Genomic DNA, 21,970 nt, shown 5'->3' on the forward strand with positions numbered 1-21,970 from the left:
GAATTAAGGGAAATGGAGCACAGTAGTTTCCAGAGGCCTATATTTTCACTAAACCAAACTCTTCCACTATTCTGTGTTTCCTGTTTTCAAACACTTTTCATCCTTTTGTGAGGATCTGGTCCATTGAGATGTCTGAAATGTGCATCCTTTTGGTGTGCTTAACAAAAAAGCCCTGCATGGCTGGACCACTCCAGTCCATCCCTTGTGAATGAAGTTGAATGTACTTGAGTGACAAATGATGTATGAGCACCTTTCAAAAGAATGACACCAGTGGTGGAGCTTCAGCATCACTCTGAACACTGAACCCTTCAAGATGCAATGGATCAATATCTACCGAGTCAAATGGGAACACAAATGCAAACCATTTAACATGCCAACAGCTCTATTTAAATAGCAAAAAAACAAAGAGAATAAGTGCATGCTTATGATAAGGTTTTAGTGGGCTTTTATTAACAAATGAAGCCAAATCAGCAAAGCAAGTATTTATTAAGTACCCCCATGTGCAAAAGTGTTGATTGAAATATTTATATCACTGTAGGACCCAGAAAGCTACTGCATTCACCAAGATGTATTCCTGCTCCAAGCTTGGCTCCAGAGGACTTGAAGGAGATTGTCGGCTCCAATGTGAGATGGTCTCACTGAACCCTGGCTACCCCTAAACCACCTCAGGAGTCCTGTTGGTGCACTTGGCCAAAGATCAGTGCTGAGTGGGAATCAGGAAGTTTTCTATGAGGGGTTGGGTCCAAAACAACAAATGTTGGATTAGATTAGTGTTTTTCAAATCACAGTTCACGAAATTAATTAGTGAGTCACAATCCAACACATTTTCTTTAAAAAATAGAGAAAAATACTATTAAAAATATCAGCAGATTACAAATAGTATGCCTAAGCATTGTTTCATGAAATATATATTATGGTTTTGTAGGTGCAAAGTGTGTGTGTGTGTGTCCTAGGTTGTTATGTGACATATATTCTAATGGTGAACAGTAGTCCAAAAAGTTTGAAAGCCACTGAATGATCTAGTAACATCTTTTCCAATACAAAGATCATACAGTTGTCAAATTTTCTAATTTCTGTATGATTTTAAGTTAATATGTGCCAGTTATGCTTGTATATAGATTTTTTAAAGAGTGATTTTAGGGGAGGAGTCAAGATGGCCGAACAGGAACAGCTCCGGTCTACAGCTCCCAGCGTGAGCGACGCAGAAGACGGGTGATTTCTGCATTTCCATCTGAGGTACCGGGTTCATCTCACTAGGGAGTGCCAGACAGTGGGCGCAGGCCAGTGGGTGCGCGCACCGTGCACAAGCCAAAGCAGGGCGAGGCATTGCCTCACCTGGGAAGTGCAAGCGGTCAGGGAGTTCCCTTTCCGAGTCAAAGAAAGGGGTGACGGACGCACCTGGAACATCGGGTCACTCCCACCCGAATATTGCGCTTTTCAGACCGGCTTAAAAAACGACACACCACGAGACTATATCCCACACCTGGCTCGGAGGGTCCTACGCCCACGGAGTCTCGCTGATTGCTAGCACAGCAGTCTAAGATCAAACTGCAAGGCGGCAGGGAGGCTGGGGGTGGGGCGCCCGCCATTGCCCAGGCTTGCTTAGGTAAACAAAGCAGCCGGGAAGCTCAAACTGGGTGGAGCCCACCACAGCTCAAGGAGGCCTGCCTGCCTCTGTAGGCTCCACCTCTGGGGGCAGGGCACAGACAAACAAAAAGACAGCACTAACCTCTGCAGACTTAAATGTCCCTGTCTGACAGCTTTGAAGAGAGCAGTGGTTCTCCCAGCACGCAGCTAGAGATCTGAGAACGGGCAGATTGCCTCCTCAAGTGGGTTGCTGACCCCTGACCCCCGAGCAGCCTAACTGGGAGGCACCCCCCAGCAGGGGCACACTGACACCTCACACAGCAGGGTATTCCAACAGACCTGCAGCTGAGGGTCCTGTCTGTTAGAAGGAAAACTAACAAACAGAAAGGACATCCACACCGAAAACCCATCTGTACATCACCATCATCAAAGACCAAAAGTAGATAAAACCACAAAGATGGGGAATAAACAGAACAGAAAAACTGGAAACTCTAAAACGCAGAGCGCCTCTCCTCCTCCAAAGGAACGCAGTTCCTCACCAGCAACGGAACAAAGCTGGATGGAGAATGATTTTGACGAGCTGAGAGAGGAAGTCTTCAGACGATCAAATTACTCTGAGCTACGGGAGGACATTCAAACCAAAGGCAAAGAAGTTGAAAACTTTGAAAAAAATTTAGAAGAATGTATAACTAGAATAACCAATACAGAAAAGTGCTTAAAGGAGCTGATGGAGCTGAAAACCAAGGCTCGAGAACTACGTGAAGAATGCAGAAGCCTCAGGAGACGATGCGATCAACTGGAAGAAAGGGTATCAGTGATGGAAGACAAAATCAATGAAATGAAGCGAGAAGGGAAGTTTAGAGAAAAAAGAATAAAAAGAAATGAGCAAAGCCTCCAAGAAATATGGGACTATGTGAAAAGACCAAATCTACGTCTGATTGGTGTACCTGAAAGTGATGCGGAGAATGGAACCAAGTTGGAAAACACTCTGCAGGATATTATCCAGGAGAACTTCCCCAACCTAGCAAGGCAGGCCAACGTTCAGATTCAGGAAATACAGAGAACGCCACAAAGATACTCCTCGAGAAGAGCAACTGCAAGACACATAATTGTCAGATTCACCAAAGTTGAAATGAAGGAAAAAATGTTAAGGGCAGCCAGAGAGAAAGGTCGGGTTACCCTCAAAGGGAAGCCCATCAGACTAACAGCGGATCTCTCAGCAGAAACCCTACAAGCCAGAAGAGAGTGGGGGCCAATATTCAACATTCTTAAAGAAAAGAATTTTCAACCCAGAATTTCATATCCAGCCAAACTAAGCTTCATAAGTGAAAGAGAAATAAAATACTTTACAGACAAGCAAATGCTGAGAGATTTTTTTCACCACCAGGCCTGCCCTAAAAGAGCTCCTGAAGGAAGCGCTAAACATGGAAAGGAACAACCGGTACCAGCCGCTGCAAAATCATGCCAAAATGTAAAGACCATCGAGACTAGGAAGAAACTGCATCAACTAACGAGCAAAATCACCAGCTAACATCATAATGACAGGATCAAATTCGCACATAACAATATTAACTTTAAATGTAAATGGACTAAATTCTCCAATTAAAAGACACAGACTGGCAAGTTGGGTAGAGAGTCAAGACCCATCAGTGTGCTGTATTTAGGAAACCCATCTCACGTGCAGAGACACACATAGGCTCAAAATAAAAGGATGGAGGAAGATCTACCAAGCAAATGGAAAACAAAAAAAGGCAGGGGTTGCAATCCTAGTCTCTGATAAAACAGACTTTAAACCAACAAAGATCAAAAGAGACAAAGAAGGCCATTACATAACGGTAAAGGGATCAATTCAACAAGAGGAGCTAACTATCCTAAATATATATGCACCCAATACAGGAGCACCCAGATTCATAAAGCAAGTCCTGAGTGACCTACAAAGAGACTTAGACTCCCACACATTAATAATGGGAGAATTTAACACCCCACTGTCAACATTAGACAGATCAACGAGAGAGAAAGTCAACAAGGATACCCAGGAATTGAACTCAGCTCTGCACCAAGCGGACCTAATAGACATCTACAGAACTCTCCACCCCAAATCAACAGAATATACATTTTTTTCAGCACCACACCACACCTATTCCAAAATTGACCACATAGTTGGAAGTAAAGCTCTCCTCAGCAAATGTAAAAGAACAGAAATTATAACAAACTATCTCTCAGACAACAGTGCAATCAAACTAGAACTCAGGATTAAGAATCTCACTCAAAGCCGCTCAACTACATGGAAACTGAACAACCTGCTCCTGAATGACTACTGGGTACATAACGAAATGAAGGCAGAAATAAAGATGTTCTTTGAAACCAACAAGAACAAAGACACAACATACCAGAATCTCTGGGATGCATTCAAAGCAGTGTGTAGAGGGAAATTTATAGCACTAAATGTCCACAAGAGAAAGCAGGAAAGATCCAAAATTGACACCCTAACATCACAATTAAAAGAACTAGAAAAGCAAGAGCAAACACATTCAAAAGCTAGCAGAAGGCAAGAAATAACTAAAATCAGAGCAGAACTGAAGGAAATAGAGACACAAAAAACCCTTCAAAAAATCAATGAATCCAGGAGCTGGTTTTTTGAAAGGATCAACAAAATTGATAGACCACTAGCAAGACTAATAAAGAAAAAAAGAGAGAAGAATCAAATAGACACAATAAAAAATGATAAAGGGGATATCACCACCGATCCCACAGAAATACAAACTACCATCAGAGAATACTACAAACACCTCTACGCAAATAAACTAGAAAATCTAGAAGAAATGGATACATTCCTCGACACATACACCCTCTCAAGACTAAACCAGGAAGAAGTTGAATCTCTGAATAGACCAATAACAGGAGCTGAAATTGAGGCAATAATCAATAGTTTACCAACAAAAAAGAGTCCAGGACCAGATGGATTCACAGCCGAATTCTACCAGAGGTACAAGGAGGAACTGGTACCATTCCTTCTGAAACTATTCCAATCAATAGAAAAAGAGGGAATCCTCCCTAACTCATTTTATGAGGCCAGCATCATTCTCATACCAAAGCCGGGCAGAGACACAACCAAAAAAGAGAATTTTAGACCAATATCCTTGATGAACATTGATGCAAAAATCCTCAATAAAATACTGGCAAACCGAATCCAGCAGCACATCAAAAAGCTTATCCACCATGATCAAGTGGGCTTCATCCCTGGGATGCAAGGCTGGTTCAATATATGCAAATCAATAAATGTAATCCAGCATATAAACAGAGCCAAAGACAAAAACCACATGATTATCTCAATAGATGCAGAAAAAGCCTTTGACAAAATTCAACAACCCTTCATGCTAAAAACTCTCAATAAATCAGGTATTGATGGGACGTATTTCAAAATAATAAGAGCTATCTATGACAAACCCACAGCCAATATCATACTGAATGGGCAAAAACTGGAAGCATTCCCTTTGAAAACTGGCACAAGACAGGGATGCCCTCTCTCACCACTCCTATTCAACATAGTGTTGGAAGTTCTGGCCAGGGCAATCAGGCAGGAGAAGGAAATAAAGGGTATTCAATTAGGAAAAGAGGAAGTCAAATTGTCCCTGTTTGCAGACGACATGATTGTTTATCTAGAAAACCCCATCGTCTCAGCCCAAAATCTCCTTAAGCTGATAAGCAACTTCAGCAAAGTCTCAGGATACAAAATCAATGTACAAAAATCACAAGCATTCCTATACACCAACAACAGACAAACAGAGAGCCAAATCATGAGTGAACTCCCATTCACAATTGCTTCAAAGAGAATAAAATACCTAGGAATCCAACTTACAAGGGATGTGAAGGACCTCTTCAAGGAGAACTACAAACCACTGCTCAAGGAAATAAAAGAGGATACAAACACATGGAAGAACATTCCATGATCATGGGTAGGAAGAATCAATATCATGAAAATGGCCATACTGCCCAAGGTAATTTACAGATTCAATGCCATCCCCATCGAGCTACCAATGACTTTCTTCACAGAATTGGAAAAAACTACTTTAAAGTTCATATGGAACCAAAAAAGAGCCCGCATCGCCAAGTCAATCCTAAGCCAAAAGAACAAAGCTGGAGGCATCACACTACCTGACTTCAAACTATACTACAAGGCTACAGTAATCAAAACAGCATGGTACTGGTACCAAAACAGATATATAGATCAATGGAACAGAACAGAGCCCTCAGAAATAACGCCGCATACCTACAACTATCTGATCTTTGACAAACCTGAGAAAAACAAGCAATGGGGAAAGAATTCCGTATTTAATAAATGGTGCTGGGAAAACTGGCTAGCCATATGTAGAAAGCTGAAACTGGATCCCTTCCTTACACCTTATACAAAAATTAATTCAAGATGGATTAAAGATTTAAATGTTAGACTTAAAACCATAAAAACCCTAGAAGAAAACCTAGGCATTACCATTCAGGACATAGGCGTGGGCAAGGACTTCATGTCCAAAACACCAAAAGCAATGGCAACAAAAGCCAAAATTGACAAATGGGATCTAATTAAACTAAAGAGCTTCTGCACAGCAAAAGAAACTACCATCAGAGTGAACAGGCAACCTACAACATGGGAGAAAATTTTCACAACCTACTCATCTGACAAAGGGCTAATATCCACAATCTACAATGAACTCAAACAAATTTACAAGAGAAAAACAAACGACCCCATCAAAAAGTGGGTGAGGGACATGAACAGACACTTCTCAAAAGAAGACATTTATGCAGCCAAAAAACACATGAAAAAATGCTCATCATCACTGGCCATCAGAGAAATGCAAATCAAAACCACTATGAGATATCATCTCACACCAGTTAGAATGGCAATCATTAAAAAGTCAGGAAACAACAGGTGCTGGAGAGGATGTGGAGAAATAGGAACACTCTTACACTGTTGGTGGGACTGTAAACTAGTTCAACCATTGTGGAAGTCAGTGTGGCGATTCCTCAGGGATCTATCTAGAACTAGAAATACCATTTGACCCAGCCATCCCATTACTGGGTATATACCCAAAGGACTATAAATCATGCTGCTATAAAGACACATGCACACGTATGTTTATTGCGGCATTATTCACAATAGCAAAGACTTGGAACCAACCCAAATGTCCAACAATGATAGACTGGATTAAGAAAATGTGGCACATATACACCATGGAATACTATGCAGCCATAAAAAATGATGAGTTCATGTCCTTTGTAGGGACATGGATGAAATTGGAAACCATCATTCTCAGTAAACTATCGCAAGAACAAAAAACCAAACACCGCATATTCTCACTCATAGGTGGGAATTGAACAATGAGATCACATGGACACAGGAAGGGGAATATCACACTCTGGGGGCTGTGGTGGGGAGGGGGGAGGGGGGAGGGATAGCATTGGGAGATATACCTAATGCTAGATGACGAGTTAGTGGGTGCAGCGCACAAGCATGGCACATGTATACATATGTAACTAACCTGCACAATGTGCACATGTACCCTAAAACTTAAAGTATAATTTTAAAAAATAACAATAATAATAGTAATAATAATAAAATAGCTCTGTGGACTCTGAAAAAAAAAAAGAGTGATTTTAGGTTCAGGTACAGAGATTTCCCATATACTCTCTGCCTCTGCATATGAATAGCCTCCCCCACTATCAATATCCCCCACCATGATTGTACATTTATTACCACTAATGACCTATTTTGATCCATCCTTATGACCCAGTGTCCATAGTTTACATTAGGGTTCACTCTTGGTGTTCTACATTCTATGGGTTTAGATAAATGTATAATGACATGTATCCACCATTATAGTATCCTACAGAGTAATGTCACTGCCCTAAAAATTCTCTGTCTCTGCCTATTCATCCCTCTCTTCTCCTTAAACCCTGGCAACCACTGAGCTTTTTGCTGTCTCCCTAGTTGTACCTTTTCCAGAATGTTATATAGTTGGAATCATACAACATGTAGACTTTTCAGATTGGCTTCTTTCACTTAGTAGTATGCACCTAAGTTTCATCCATGCCTTTTCATAGTTTGATAGCTCGTTTCTTTTTAGGGCTGAATAATATTCCACTGTCTAAATATACCACAGTTTATGTATACTTTCGCCTATTGAATGTATACAAGCACCTTGGTTTCTTCAAGTTTGGGAAATTATGAACAAAGCTGCTATAAACATATGCGTGCAAGTTTTTGTGTGGACATCAAATTTTAATTGCTTTGGGTAAATATCAAGAAGTACAACTACTGGATCATATGTTTCATTTTGTAAGATACCACAAAACTGTCTTCCAAAGTGGCTGTTAAATTTTGCATTGCTACCAAGCAATGAATGACAGTTCCTGTTGCTCCACATCCTTGCCAGCATTTGGTGGTGTAAGTATTCTGGGTTTTGGCCATAGTAATAGGTGTGTAATGGGATCTCATTTTTTCCATTTGCATTTCCTTGATGACATATGAAATGAAACATCTTTTCATATGCTTATTTGCCATTTTTATATCTTCTTTGGTAAGATGTCTGTTAAGGTCTTTGGTCCATTTTTTAATCTGATTGTTTTCTTATTGTTGAGTTTTAAGAATTCTTTATATATTTTAGATAACAGTCCCTTGTCAAATATTTTCTTTCAGTCTGTGGCTTGTCTTTTCATTCTCTTGACAGTGTCTTTCATAGTACAGGAATTTTAAATTTTCATCAGTTCAACTTATCAGTTCTTCCATTAATGAGTCGTGCCTTCAGTTTTATATCTAAAAAGTCATCATCAAACTGAAGATCATCTAGATTTTCTCCTATGTTTTCTTTCAATAGTTTTATAGTTTTTCATTTAGGTCAGTGATCCACTTTTGAGTTAAATTTCTGTGAAGGATGTAAGGCCTATAAAAATTTTTACTTTTGCATGTGGGTGTCCAGTTGCCTCAGCACTATTTGTTCAAAAGATTTCTAGTTCCATTATGTTGCTTTTGATCCTGTGTTAAAGATCAGCTTACTATATTTATGTTGGTTCATTTCTGGGCCCTCTATTCTCACCCTTTGTCTATTTTTCACCAATACCACATTATCTTGATTATGGTAGCTTTATGGTAAGTCTTAAATTCAGATAGTGTCAGTCCTCCAATTTTGTTCTCCTTCAATATTGTATTGGCTATCCTGGTGTTTTTTGTTTTGTGTTTTTTGTTTTTTGTTTTTTTTGCTTCTCCATGTAAACTTTAGAATCAGTGTGTCAATATCCACACAATAACTTGCTGAGATTTTGACTGGGATTATATTGAATCTATAGATCAAGCTAGGAAGAACTAATATCTTGACAATATTGAGTCTTCCTATCCATGAATATGGAATATCTCTCCATTTATTTAGTTCCTTTTTAGTTTCAGTTTTCTGGTTTTCCTCATAAAGTTTGTGTACAGATTTTGTTATATTTATTTCTCAGCACAGTCGTCCCTTGGCATCCATGGGATGTTGATTTCAGGACCCCCCACAGATACTAAACTCCAAAAATGCTCGTTTCTAATATAAAATGGTGTAGCATTTGCATATAACCATGCACATCCTCCTGTAGGTTTTGAATCATCTCTAGATTACATATAATACTTAATACAATGCAAATGCTAGGTAAATACTGTATTATACTATATTTCTATTTGTCTTGTATTTTATTGTTACTTTTTATTTTTTTAATGAGTATATTTAATCTGCAGGTGATTGGATTCACAGATGCAGAACTCGTAGATACAGAGAGCCAACTTTATTTCATCTTTTTGGATGCTAACATAAATGGTATTGTGTTTTAAATTTCAAATCTCACTTGTTCATTGCTGATATATAGGAAAGTGATCGATTTTTGTATGTTTACTTTGTTAACTTTGCATCCTGAAACTGTGCTATAATTGCTTTGCTTTTTTTCTTCTTCTTTTGACACAGATTCTTGCTCTGTCACTCATGCTGGAGTGCAGTGGCATGATCTCAGCTCACTGCAACCTCCACCTCCCAGGTTCAAGTGATTCTCGTGCCTCAGCCTCCTGAGTAGCTGGGATTACAGGCATGCACCACCGTGCCCAGCTAATTTTTCTTATTTTTGGTAGAGATAGGGTTTCGCCATGTTGGCCAGGCTGGTCTCAAACTCCTGACCTCAAGCGATCTGCCCACCTCGGCCTCCCAAAGTGCTGGGATTACAGGCATGAGCCATGATACCTGGCCTATAATTGCTTATTAATGCCAGAAATCTTTTTTGTGGATTCTTTCAGATTGTCTATATAGATGATCGTGTCATCTGCAAATAAAGATAGTTTTATTTCTTCTCTTCCAATCTGTATACCTTTTATTTCCTTTTCTTATTGTATTAGCTAGGACTTCCAATACAATGTTGAAAAGCAGTGGTGAGAGGGGATATCTTCCCTTTGTTCCTGGTCTTAGAAGGAAGGCTTTATGTTTCTTGCCATTAAGTATAATGTTAGCTGTAGGTTTTTTGTAGAAATTATTTATAAAGTTGAGGAAATTCTCATTATTCCTAGTTTACTGAGAGTTTTTATCAGGAATGAGGCTTTAATTTTGTCAAATACCTTTTCTACAACAATTGATATGATCATATGATTTTTCTTATTTAACCTTTCGATGTGATGGATTTCATTAATTCATTTTAAATGTTGAAACAGGCTTGCACACCTGGGATTAATCCTAATTGGGTTTTGGTATATAATTCTTTTTATACATTATTAATGCAGTTGGCTAATATTTTGTTGAGGATTTTTGCATCTATGTTCCTGAGAGTTGTTGGGCTGTAGTTTTCTTTTTTTGTAATACCTTTGCCTAGTTTTGGAATTAGAGTAATACCCAGCCTCATTGAATTAGTTAGAGTCAGAATACTGTCTCTGCTCCCATTTTCTGAAAGAGATTGTAGAGTACTGGTATAATGTCTTCCTTAAACGTTTGGTGGAATTGGCTAGGCATGGTGGCTCACGCCTGTAATCTCAGCACTTTGGGAGGCTGAGGTGGACAGATTGCTTGAGTTCAGGAGTTTGAGACCAGCCTGGGCAACAAGACAAAATGCTGTCTCTACAAAAAAAATACAAAAATTAGTTGGGCATGGTGGCACATGCCTATAGTCCCAGCTACTTGGGAGGCTGAGGTGAGAGGACCTCTTGAGCTTGGGAGGATAAGGCTGCAGTGATCTTGCCACTGCACTCCAGCCTGGGCAACAGAGTGAGACATGTCTCAAAAATAACAATAATAATAATAACAAAAGAAATTCTAAAATAAAATAAAACATTTGGTGGAATTTACCAGTAAACCCATCTAGGCCTGGTGCTTTCTGCCATGGAAGGTTTATTAATTATTTATTTAATGTAGTTAATAAATCCAGGCCTATTCACATTGTTTATTTCTTCTTGTGTGAGTTTTAGAAGATTGTTATCTTTCAAGGAATTGGTAAATTTATCTAGGTTATCAAATGTGGGCAGAGAGTTATTCATTGTATTCCTTTATTATTCTTTTAATGTCCACCAGATCTGCAATGATGTCACCTCTTTCATTCTTGATATTAGCAATTCATATCTTCTCTCATTTTTCTTAGACTGGCTAGAGGATTACCAATTTTATTGATCTTTTCAAAGAACCAGCTTTTGGTTTCATTGATTTTCTCTATTTCAGGTTTTCAATTTCTTTGATTTCTGCTCTAATTTTTATTTCTTTCTTTCTGCTTACTTTGGATTTAATTTGGGTAATTTAATTTCTGTTTATAACTTCCTAAGGTGGAAGCTTAGACGGTAGAGTTTAGATCTGTTTTTCTAATATATGCATGCATTCAATACTATAAATTTCCCTCCATGTACGTTTTAACTGCATCCCCCAAATTTGGGTAAGTTGTATTTTCATTTCCATTTGGTTTAAAATATTTTTAAATTTATCTTGCGATTTCTTATTTCGCCCATGTCTTATTTAGAAATTTATTGTTTAATCTCATATTTGAGGATTTTCCAGCTATCTTTCTGTTACTGTGTTCTAGTTTAATTCTGTTGTAGCCTAACAGCAGACATTGTATGATTTCTGTTTTAAAAAATGTGTTGAAATATGTTTTATGGCCCAGAATGCGGTTCTGTCTTGGTGAGTGTTCCATGGTAGCTCAGAAAGAATATATATAGTCAGCCCTTCATATCTGTGGATTTTGTATTCATGGATTCAATCAACCACAGATAGAAAATATTTGAAAAAAATTATGTTTGTACTGAACAAGTACAGACTTTTTTCTTTCATGTTTCCCTCAATACTATTAACAATTATTAATACTAATTATACTAATAATACTATTAACAACAATAATACTAACAACAACTATTTACATAGCATTTACCTTGTACTAGGTATAAGTAATCTAGAGATGATTTAAAGTATACAGAGGGATGCACCAATGTTATATGCAAATGCTATACCACTTTATATCAGGGACTTGCACATTCATGGATTTTGGTATTTGAGGGGGATCCTGGAACCAATCTCCCGTGGATACTGAGGGATGATTATATATTCTTCTGTTGTTAGATGAAGTAGTCCATGTCCATTATATCCAGTTGACTGGTGGTGCTATTTAGTTCAATTACACTCTTACTAATGTTCTGCCTGCTATATGTGTTCATTTCTGAAGGAGGGGTATTAAAGTCTCTAACAATAATGTGTTCATCTATTTTTTTGCCATTCTATCAGTTTTTTGCCTCACATACTTTGAATCTCTGTTGTTAGGTGCATACACATTAAAAACTGTTACATCTTCTTGTAGAAGTGACCCTTTTATCATTATATAATGGCCCTCTTTGTTTCTGATAACCTTCTTTGCTCTGAAGTAGGCTATGTCTGAAATTAATATAGTCGTTACTGCTTTCTTTTGATTAATGTGAGCATGATATATCTTTCTCCATCCATTTTCTTTTAATTCACATGTGTCTTTATATTTAAAGTGTATTTCTTATAGACAACACATACTTAGATCTTGTATTTTGATATACTTTGATACTCTTTTAATTGGTACATTTAGACCATTGGCATTCAAAGTGATCATTGATATAGTTGGATTACTATCTACCAAATTTGATAGTTTTGTTTTTATTGCCCTTGTTCTTCGTTTCTATCTTTCTCCTTCACTCTTTTTTTTGCCTTTGTGGTTTTAATTGAGCATATTATATAACCTATTTTCTCTCCTTTTTTAGCATATCAGTTATGCATTTTTTTAGTTTAGAGGTTGCCCTAGAGTGTGCAATATACATTTATGACAAGTCCAAGTTCACTTTCAAATAACAATATAACAATATACTACTTCGGGGGTAGTGCCAGTACCTTATAATAACCAGATAATCCAAATTCCTTCCTCCCATCCTTTGTATTATTGCTGTCATGCATTTTACTTATATATAAATAAAAATATACATAATCAAATACATTGTTGCTTGTATTACTTTGAACAAATTGTTATACGTTAGATCACTTAAGATTAAGAAAAATAATGGTGTTTATTTTTCCTTCACTTATTTATTCTCCCATGCTTTCTCTTTCCTCATGTAGATATGAGTTACAGACTGATATCATTTTCCTTCTCTCTAAAGGACTTCTTTCAACATTTCTTGTAAGGTAGGCTTACTGGCAATAAAATCCCTCAATTTTTGTTTGTCTGATTAAGTCTTTATTTCTCCTTCACTTTTGAAGGATAATTTCACAGTGTACAAAATTCCAAATAGGTAGACTTTTTTTCTCTCAAACTTTAAATATTTTACTCCACTCTTTCTGTTTACATGGTTTCTGAGGAACAGTCAGATATAGTTCTTATCTTTGCTCATGTATAGGTAAGGTATTTTTTCCTCTGGCTTCTTTGGGGATTTTTTTTAATCTCTGATTTTATGTTGTTTGAAAATGATATGCTGAGGTTCAATTTTTCTGGCATTTATTCTGCTTGGTGTTCTCTGACTTTCCTGGATCCGTGGTTTGGTGTCTGACATTAATTGGGGGAAAATTCTAAGTCATTAATGTAACAAGTATTTCTTCTCTTCCCTTCTCTCTTTCTTCTCCTTCTGGTATTCCTGTTATGCACATGTTATACCTTCTGTAGTTGTCCCATAGTTCTTGGATATTCTGTTCTGGTATTTTTCAGTATTTTTTTTCTCTTTTCTTTTTGGTTTCGGAAGCTTGTATTGAAATATCCTCGAGCTGTTTTTTTTTTTTTTTACTCCCCCTGAGCTGTGTCCAGTTTACTAATAACTCCTTCAAAGGCATTCTTCATTTCTATTACAGTGTTTTTGACCCCTAGCATTTCTTTTTGGTACTTTCTTTGAATTTCCATCTCTTTGCTTATATTGCCCATCTGTTCCTGCATGCTGTCTACTTTATTCATTTATCCCTTAGTATTTTAATTATAGTTGTTTTAAATTCCTTGTCTGATAATTCCATTAACACTGCCATATCTCAGTCTGGTTCTGGTCCTTGGTCTGTCTCTTCAAACTGTTTTTTTGCCTCTTAGTATGCCTTGTTGTTTTTGTTGACAGCCAGGCATGATGGACTGGGTAAAAGGAACTGCTGTAAATTGGACTTCAGTAATGGGTGGTAAGCTGTGTGGGGAGGGGAAGCATTCTATAGTCCTATGATTAATTAGGTCTCAGTCTGTTAGTGAGCCTGTGCCTCCAGATTATGAACTTCACAAGTTCTTCTCAGTTTTTTTTTTCACCCAAAGGTAGGATGGGAGGGCTAAAGTTAGCTAGAGTTTGACTTCAGCTCAGTTAGGCTCTGATAAAACCGCAACAGGTTAGGCTGTCTGATTAGTTTCTTCTGAGAGAAGATCTTGGCTAAGAACAGAATGTTCTGGCGTTTTCAAAATGGTCCCTTCCCCTGACTCCCCACCCCTGCTGGAAGCACAGGAAGATATTTCTCTGACATTCACTGTGAGAAACTGGTAAAACACCAGTAGGTAAAACTCACAAAACTGTGGGGGCCCTTGATGCCTGGGGTCCCTTGGGGTTTTTATTTCTTAGACTTGTCCACACTAAGCCTCCAGCAATTCTTCAATCACAGTTCAGGTTTCCCTTCCCCAGCACTGGTTACTGCAGAGGTGTCTGCTCCAGTAAGTTGTGACTTCCTGTATTCACCTGATGGTCTCTCCAGTCTGGGGAGCAGAGGTTTGCCCTGTGACATCACTTCTCCTATGAATCTAAAACAGGCTGATTGTTTTTCATTGTGTTCAGCTTTTTACTTATTAGACAAGGCAGCAACTTCCAAGTTTCTTACATGCTAAACTAGAAACTGTAAACCATACATAGTTTTAAAACTCAATTCAATAATTTTTTGTAAAAAATCAAAATTCGAAATGTTACTTCTTCCCTTCCAAATTTCCACTCCCTGGGGAAAGTAGGAAATGTTTACATTAATTTTGAGATAAGACAGACTAGTTTTCCACTTTATAGTTGTTTTTCTGATAGTGAGCTTCATAATTTCTAAATACCACGCTTATACTGTCTCAATTTTTTAATCTTAAATATTATTTTTTCCCAATGAAAAATGAGTATTTAACTCTCTCACAAAACACACACACACACACACACACACTTCTCCAATCGAATATCTAATCCATTAATGTCATAATTATAGTTACATCAATATTCACTGTTTATATTATATGATTATATGACTATCATTTCCAGCTGAACATGTAGGCATAATATATTTCTTTGCTTGCTTTTTTTTTTCTGTCCCTGGAGTTATTAGCAGCTTCTTTTTTATTTGTTTAGTTTTTTATGTCCATCTCTTATTTATATCTTGACTTTCAAACAGAACTATAAGTACTCTCTCAAAACTGTCAAATGCATCTGTTAAAATGTCAGTTTTATTACTTCTTAGAGACATCCTGCTTGGCCTCCTTAACCCTCTCGTGCCAATCTCTGAATTAGTGTTTCTCTTGACCTGCTTCTCTTCCATCATCCTCTTTTGTCTCTTTAACACCAGTCTGGGAACTGCCTGAGTTTTGCTCCTGTGTTGGGTGCCTTTCAGTATCTAGGACCTATGGCACCAACTTTCCCAGTTTACTTCTTCATTGAGTGGCATATTTCCTCCAGTAGTTTCTTGCAAAAAGGTGCACGTTAGTTAAATTTTTTGAGTTTTTATACCTGACTTTCACAACTGATTAAAAGTGTAAATAGGTATAGAATGCTGAGTTGGTAATCATTCTCCCTCAGCATTATAAGGAGATTGTTCCGTTGTTGTTGTTTTTACAGAGTCTCGCCCTGTCGCCCAGGCTGGAGTGCAGTGGCACAATGTCAGCTCACTGCAACCTCCTCCTCCCAGGTTCAGGCAATTCTCCTGCCTCAGCTTCCCAAGTAGCTGGGATCACAGGCACTTGCCACCACGCCCAGCTACTTTGTATTTTTGATAGAGACAAGGTTTCACCATGTTGGCCAGGCTGCTCTGAAACTCCTGACCTCAAGTGATCCACCCTCCCTGGCCTCCCAAAGTGCTGGGATTACAGGCATGAGCCACCGCACCCCGCCTTTTTTTTTTTTTTTTTTAGCTTCCAACATTGCTGTTGAGAAACCCAATGCTGTTCTGATTCCTGAAACTTTGCATGTGACTTGTTTTATTTTTCTTTCTTTCTGGAAGGTTTAACTTCTTCACTTTGTTCTCAGAAGTCTGAAAATTCATAACTATTTCTCATACTGCATTGTCCTCCCATCACTGTACCAAATACTTAATTAGAGAACTCAAGTCTTTCTGTTCTGGGTTTTTTTTTGTTTTGTTTTGTTTTTGGTTCTACTTCTTAGTTAATTTTCTCTCTTTTGTTTTCCTACCTCTTTATTTCTGGAACTCCTTTCCCTTGTCTAATTTTCTTGTCTATTTTCTCCTTTTTCTCATCTCTATTATTTTTCTGCCTTCTGAAAGATTTCATCTTTATCTTCTAAATCTTCTATTAAATTTTTCACTTTTGCTATCATGTACTTAATTTTTAAGAGTTTTTGTTGCTGTTCTCTGAATGTTTCTTTTCATATGCATTATCTTTTCTTACTTCTCAAATTTTACTTATAATTTTCTAGTATTTTCTGTTCCTTGCCTTAATCTGTGTACCCTGCAAGTCTTTTTTCTTCTGTTCTATACACTCTATTTTATGTTAAAGAGTTTGCTCAGGTATTCAGTGATACTTGGATCTTTGTTCATATGTAAGGATGAAGAACTGCAAAATAGAGGGTGAGTGGTTGGGGCTTTTGAACTTCACTGATAGATACAGACCCAGCCGTTTGCTGGGAATCCTCAATAATCAGTATCTGTTCATTTTTCTCTTGGATTGGTCAGTCTCCAGAAGAGAAATCCTTCAAATTCCTGCTTGGGATATATAAGCCCGTCTGTCAACATTTTCCTGGAGCTGAGTAGGAAAAGGCAGGCTACAGGGAGGAAGGATTCTCTCTGTTTAACACATAGCATTACCTTGTTTCCAGGTGGTGCTCTGCCCACAGCTGTGTCTGCGTCTCTAAGGCCAGAGCCTTCCTGATTCAGAGTATCACCTCCCATCTTCTGCCCAGCTGGGAGAGGACAGTTGCCTTGTAAAGAACATGGGAAGGGAATCTAGGAGCCCAGCTGATTCTTCTTTGGAGTTGCAACCCAAATCACTTCCAGGTATAATTTCTGGATTTTTCTGAGGTTCTGCAGAAGAACTTCATCTTCCCCTAGGCAGTCCTCACTTCATTTAGTCTTAGGCTTCCTCTGGTCTCACCATTTGCTTTCATATTCCCCAAATTTTGGTGCAATTGTCTTCTCTTCCATTCTCCTTGTCTTTTAAGTTTATGCCTTTAAAAATTCCCTTTACTGATACTTCAGTGGAATTAGCAGAGATTAATAGATTCCATGTTTTCTTGGCTTTTTAAAAGATTAAATGTAATTCCATGTTTTATATATGATTTTCAAAAAATGAATTACCAATCGTAAATTACAACAGTATGCAATACACTTAGGGTGAATAAGATTAGAAGCTTAAATAAGGTTGATGTTTTGTACTGGTGATATTTTAAAATTCTATTTGGTATTAGATGATTAATATAGCACTTTCACCTAATTTATTAGAGAATTAGTTTAATTTCATTAAACTAGACAATCCTGTTTTATTCTCAACAGTGGAAAAGTAGGATTATATAGAAGAATATATTGTTTCTTTCCTTCCTACCCTATCCCTATGGCATTCAGCCACACATACATTACACAGACACTTTGTTCTCAAGCATAACTTGGGCTTCAAGCATAACGGAATATTCTTCTGAAAGAGAAGACAGACGACAGCAAAGCAGAAAACAAGTTGTCTAATGCATTTATTTGGTAGAGCCTGCTTTGCAGTCAGTCTGTATGCACTTTTGTATTGGGGAGAACTTGGGTTTGCTTTACTGGCATCCTTTTCTCACTGCATTTATATTAAGGTGACATCAGGAAGTGCTCCAGCTGCCATCAGGTACAGGTGCTATGAAAGAAGAATGTGGATATAGGATAGAAAGAAAGATACCTGTCTCAGTGTCTGAACCACCTTATTAACAAAAACCTTCCAGAAGCAAAGGAATGATTTGGGCAAAACACCAGTAACCTAAGTAGAAAATAATTTTCATAAGGAAAAATGGGATAATAAGCACATCTCTTGACAAACCATTCTTTCTTTCCTTTCCTCTTTGTAGATGCACTGACTAGAGAGAGAAATGTTCTTCTCAATGCACTCATGATATAAGGTCTCTTACCCTGTCCTTCATTTGCCCTTAGAAAAGTTAGAGAGCACCAAACAACCACGAATTTTATGACTCCACTCTTTCATCAAACATTATGGAAGGAGTTTAGGTAAACTTGATATCCTTTACTACCCGTCTATGAGATTCTCAAGCTTTTCAAAATAAACCCCTTTTCACAGATAAAGTCTGAAGTTTATGTAACCAGTCTAGCTATTCTGGGAAGCAACATTGCTGTCTAGGTTAGATACACCCTGACCAGTGTGGATGGATGCACAGAGAATGTCCCCCTGTGAGGAGGGGAAAGCCTGGAGTGCTGAGGGAACACCAGCTCTGGGGACAGGTAAGTGCACATTCTGGCTCTGTCACTTACGAACCAGTTGATTTTGTTTGCATGTATGAATTTACATGTCCTTTCAACAGAAACAGAAAGCTATGTGATTTAATCACTTATTTTCTTTTGCCTTTGCTTCTAGAAATTTTGGAACTAAGTCCAGCACTCTGTTGTATCAGATGACTCATTTGAAGTAGCTCATAGGATCTCTTCCCTTTGTTTCCTTAGATGATCTTTACTATGTTTGGTTGCCAATGTATCGATTTGTACTTCAATTACATTTTAAGCAAGAAGTCATCAGGTATGAATCTAAATGTCAACTCCCTTGATGTTCCTATAAACTTTCACTAATCCAGGCTGACCTGTCTCCAAGTGGCTCTTGATGCTACTTTACTATCTCTGATGATTTGTGCTAGGTGAGTGGTATGATGTGCTAATTTCATTTAATTTCATTTTTTATTTTATATAAAGATGATTTGGTGGTGATATTTTCAAGTCTGGGTTTTAAAGTTGCAGGGTTTTCTGAAAATGCCAAAGGGGAAGTACATCAAGCTATATGGCTTTCATTCTCTATAAGAAGAAATCCTACACATTCATAAATTAATAAATTTGACTTAGAACTGCCATCAAGTATCTATTTCTATTCCTTCAAAGTACATGTGTAATTCACTCAAAAAACATTTATTGAATACCCATTATGTACCAGACCTGTACTAGTCTTTCAGAATACGGACATAAAAACAGCTCTTGGATGGTTCCAAGATGGCTGAATAGGAACAGCTCCGGTCTGCAGCTCCCAGCATAATTGACACAGAAGACGGGTGATTTCTGCATTTCCAACTGAGGTACCTGGTTCATCTCATTGGGACTGGTTGGACAGTGGGTGCAGCCCATGGAGGGTGAGCCAAAGCAGGGTGGGGGCGTCACTTCACCCAGGAAGCACAAGGGGTCAGGGGATTTCCCTTTCCTAGCCAAGGGAAGCTGTGACAGACTGTACCTGGAAAATCGGGACACTGCCACCCAAATACTGTGCTTTTCCAACAGTCTTAGCAAATGGCACACCAGGAGATTATATCCCACACCTGGCTTAGCAGATCCCACGCCCACGGAGCCTTGCTCACTGCTAGCACAGCAGTCCCAGATCAAACTGCAAGGTGGCAGTCTGCCTGGGGGAGGGGCATCTGCCATTGCTGAGGCTTGAGTAGGTAAACAAAGCAGCCTGGAAGTTCAAACTGGGTGGAGCCCACCGCAGCTCAACAAGGCCTGCCTGCCTCTGTAGACTCCACCTCTAGGGGCAGGGCATAGCCAAAAAAAAGGCAGCAGACAACTTCTGCAGACTTAAACGTCCCTGTCTGACAGCTCTAAAGAGAGTAGTGGTTCTCCCACCATAGTGTTTGAGCTCTGAGAATGGACAGACTGCCTCCTCAAGTAGGTCCCTGACCCCTGTGTAGCCTAACTAGGAGACACCTCCCAGTAGGGGCCAACTGACACCTCATACAGCTGGGTGCCCCTCTGAGACAAAGCTTCAGAGGAAGGATCAGGCAGCAATATTTACTGTTCTGCAATATTTGCTGTTCTGCAGGCATCCACTGGTGATACCCAGGTAAACAGGGCCTGGAGTGGACCTCCAGCAAACTCCAACAGACCTGCAGCTGAGGGACCTGACTGTTAGAAGGAAAACTAACAAACAGAAAGGAATAGCATCAACATCAACAAAAAGGACATTCACACCACAACCCCATCTGTAGGTCACCATCATCAAAGACTAAAGGTAGATAAAACCACAAAGATGGGGAGAAACCAGAGCAGAAAAGCTGAAAATTCTAAAAACCAGAGCACCTCTTCTCCTCCAAAGGATCGCAGCTCCTTGCCAGCAATGGAACAAAGCTGGATGGAGAATGACTTTGACAAGTTGACAGAAGTAGACTTCAGAAGGTTGGTAATAACGAACTTCTCCAAGCTAAAACAGGATGTTTGAACCCATCACAAGGAAGCTAAAAACCTTGAAAAAAAGATTCAATGAATGGCTAACTAGACTAAACAGTGTAGAGAAGACCTTAAATGACCTGATGGAGCTGAAAACCATGGCACAAGAACTACGTGACCCATGCACAAGCTTCAGTAGCCAATTCAATCAAGTGGAAGAAAGGGTATCAGTGATTGAAGATCAAACGAATGAAATGAAGTGAAAAGAGAAGTTTAGAGAAACAAGTGTAAAAAGAAATGAACAAGCCTCCAAGAAATATGGGACTATGTGAAAAGACCAAATCTACGTCTGATTGGTGTGCCGGAAAGTGACGGGGAGAATGGAACCAAGCTGGAAAACACTCGTCAGGATATTATCCAAGAGAACTTCCCCAACCTAACAAGGCAGGCCAACATTCAAATTCAGGAAATACAGAGAACACCACAAAGATACTCCTTGAAAAGCACAACCCCAAGGCATGTAATTGTCAGATTCACCAAGATTGAAATGAAGGAAAAAATATTAAGGGCAGCCAGAGAGAAAGGTTGGGTTACCCACAAAGGGAAGCCCATCAGACTAACAGCTGATCTCTGAGCAGAAATTCTACAAGCCAGAAGAGAGTGGGGGCCAATATTCTACAATTTTAAAGAAAAGAATTTTCAACACAGAATTTCACATCTAGCCAAACTAAGCTTATAAGTGAAGGAGAAATAAAATCCTTTACAGACAAGCAGATGCTGAGAGATTTTGTCACCACCAGGCCTGCCTTACAAGAGCTCCTGAAGGAAGCACTAAACATGGAAAGGAATAACCAGCACCAGCCACTGCAAAAACATGCCAAATTGTAAAGGCCATTGATGCTAGGAAGAAACTGCATCAAATAACAGGCAAAATAACCAGCTAACATCATAATGACAGGATCAATTTCACACATAACAATATCAACCTTAAATGTAAATGGGCTAAATGCCCCAATTGAAAGACACAGACTGGCAAATTGGATAGAGTCAAGACCCATCAGTGTGCTGTATTCAGGAAACCCATCTCACGTGCAGAGACACACATAGGCTCAAAATAAAGGGATGGAGGAAGATCTACCACGCAAATGGAAAGCAAAAAAAAAAAAAAAAAAAAAAAAAGCAGGATTTGCAATCCTAGTCTCTGATAAAACAGATTTTAAACCAACAAAGATCAAAGAGACAAAGAAAGCCATTATATAATGGGAAAGGGATCAATTCAACAAGAAGAGCTAACTATCCTAAATATATATGCACCCAATACAGGAGAACCCAGATTCATAAAGCAA

The sequence above is a fragment of the Pan troglodytes genome, chromosome 6 (genome assembly GCF_028858775.2).
Source record: "Pan troglodytes isolate AG18354 chromosome 6, NHGRI_mPanTro3-v2.0_pri, whole genome shotgun sequence".
NCBI classification, from domain to species: Eukaryota; Metazoa; Chordata; class Mammalia; order Primates; family Hominidae; genus Pan; species Pan troglodytes.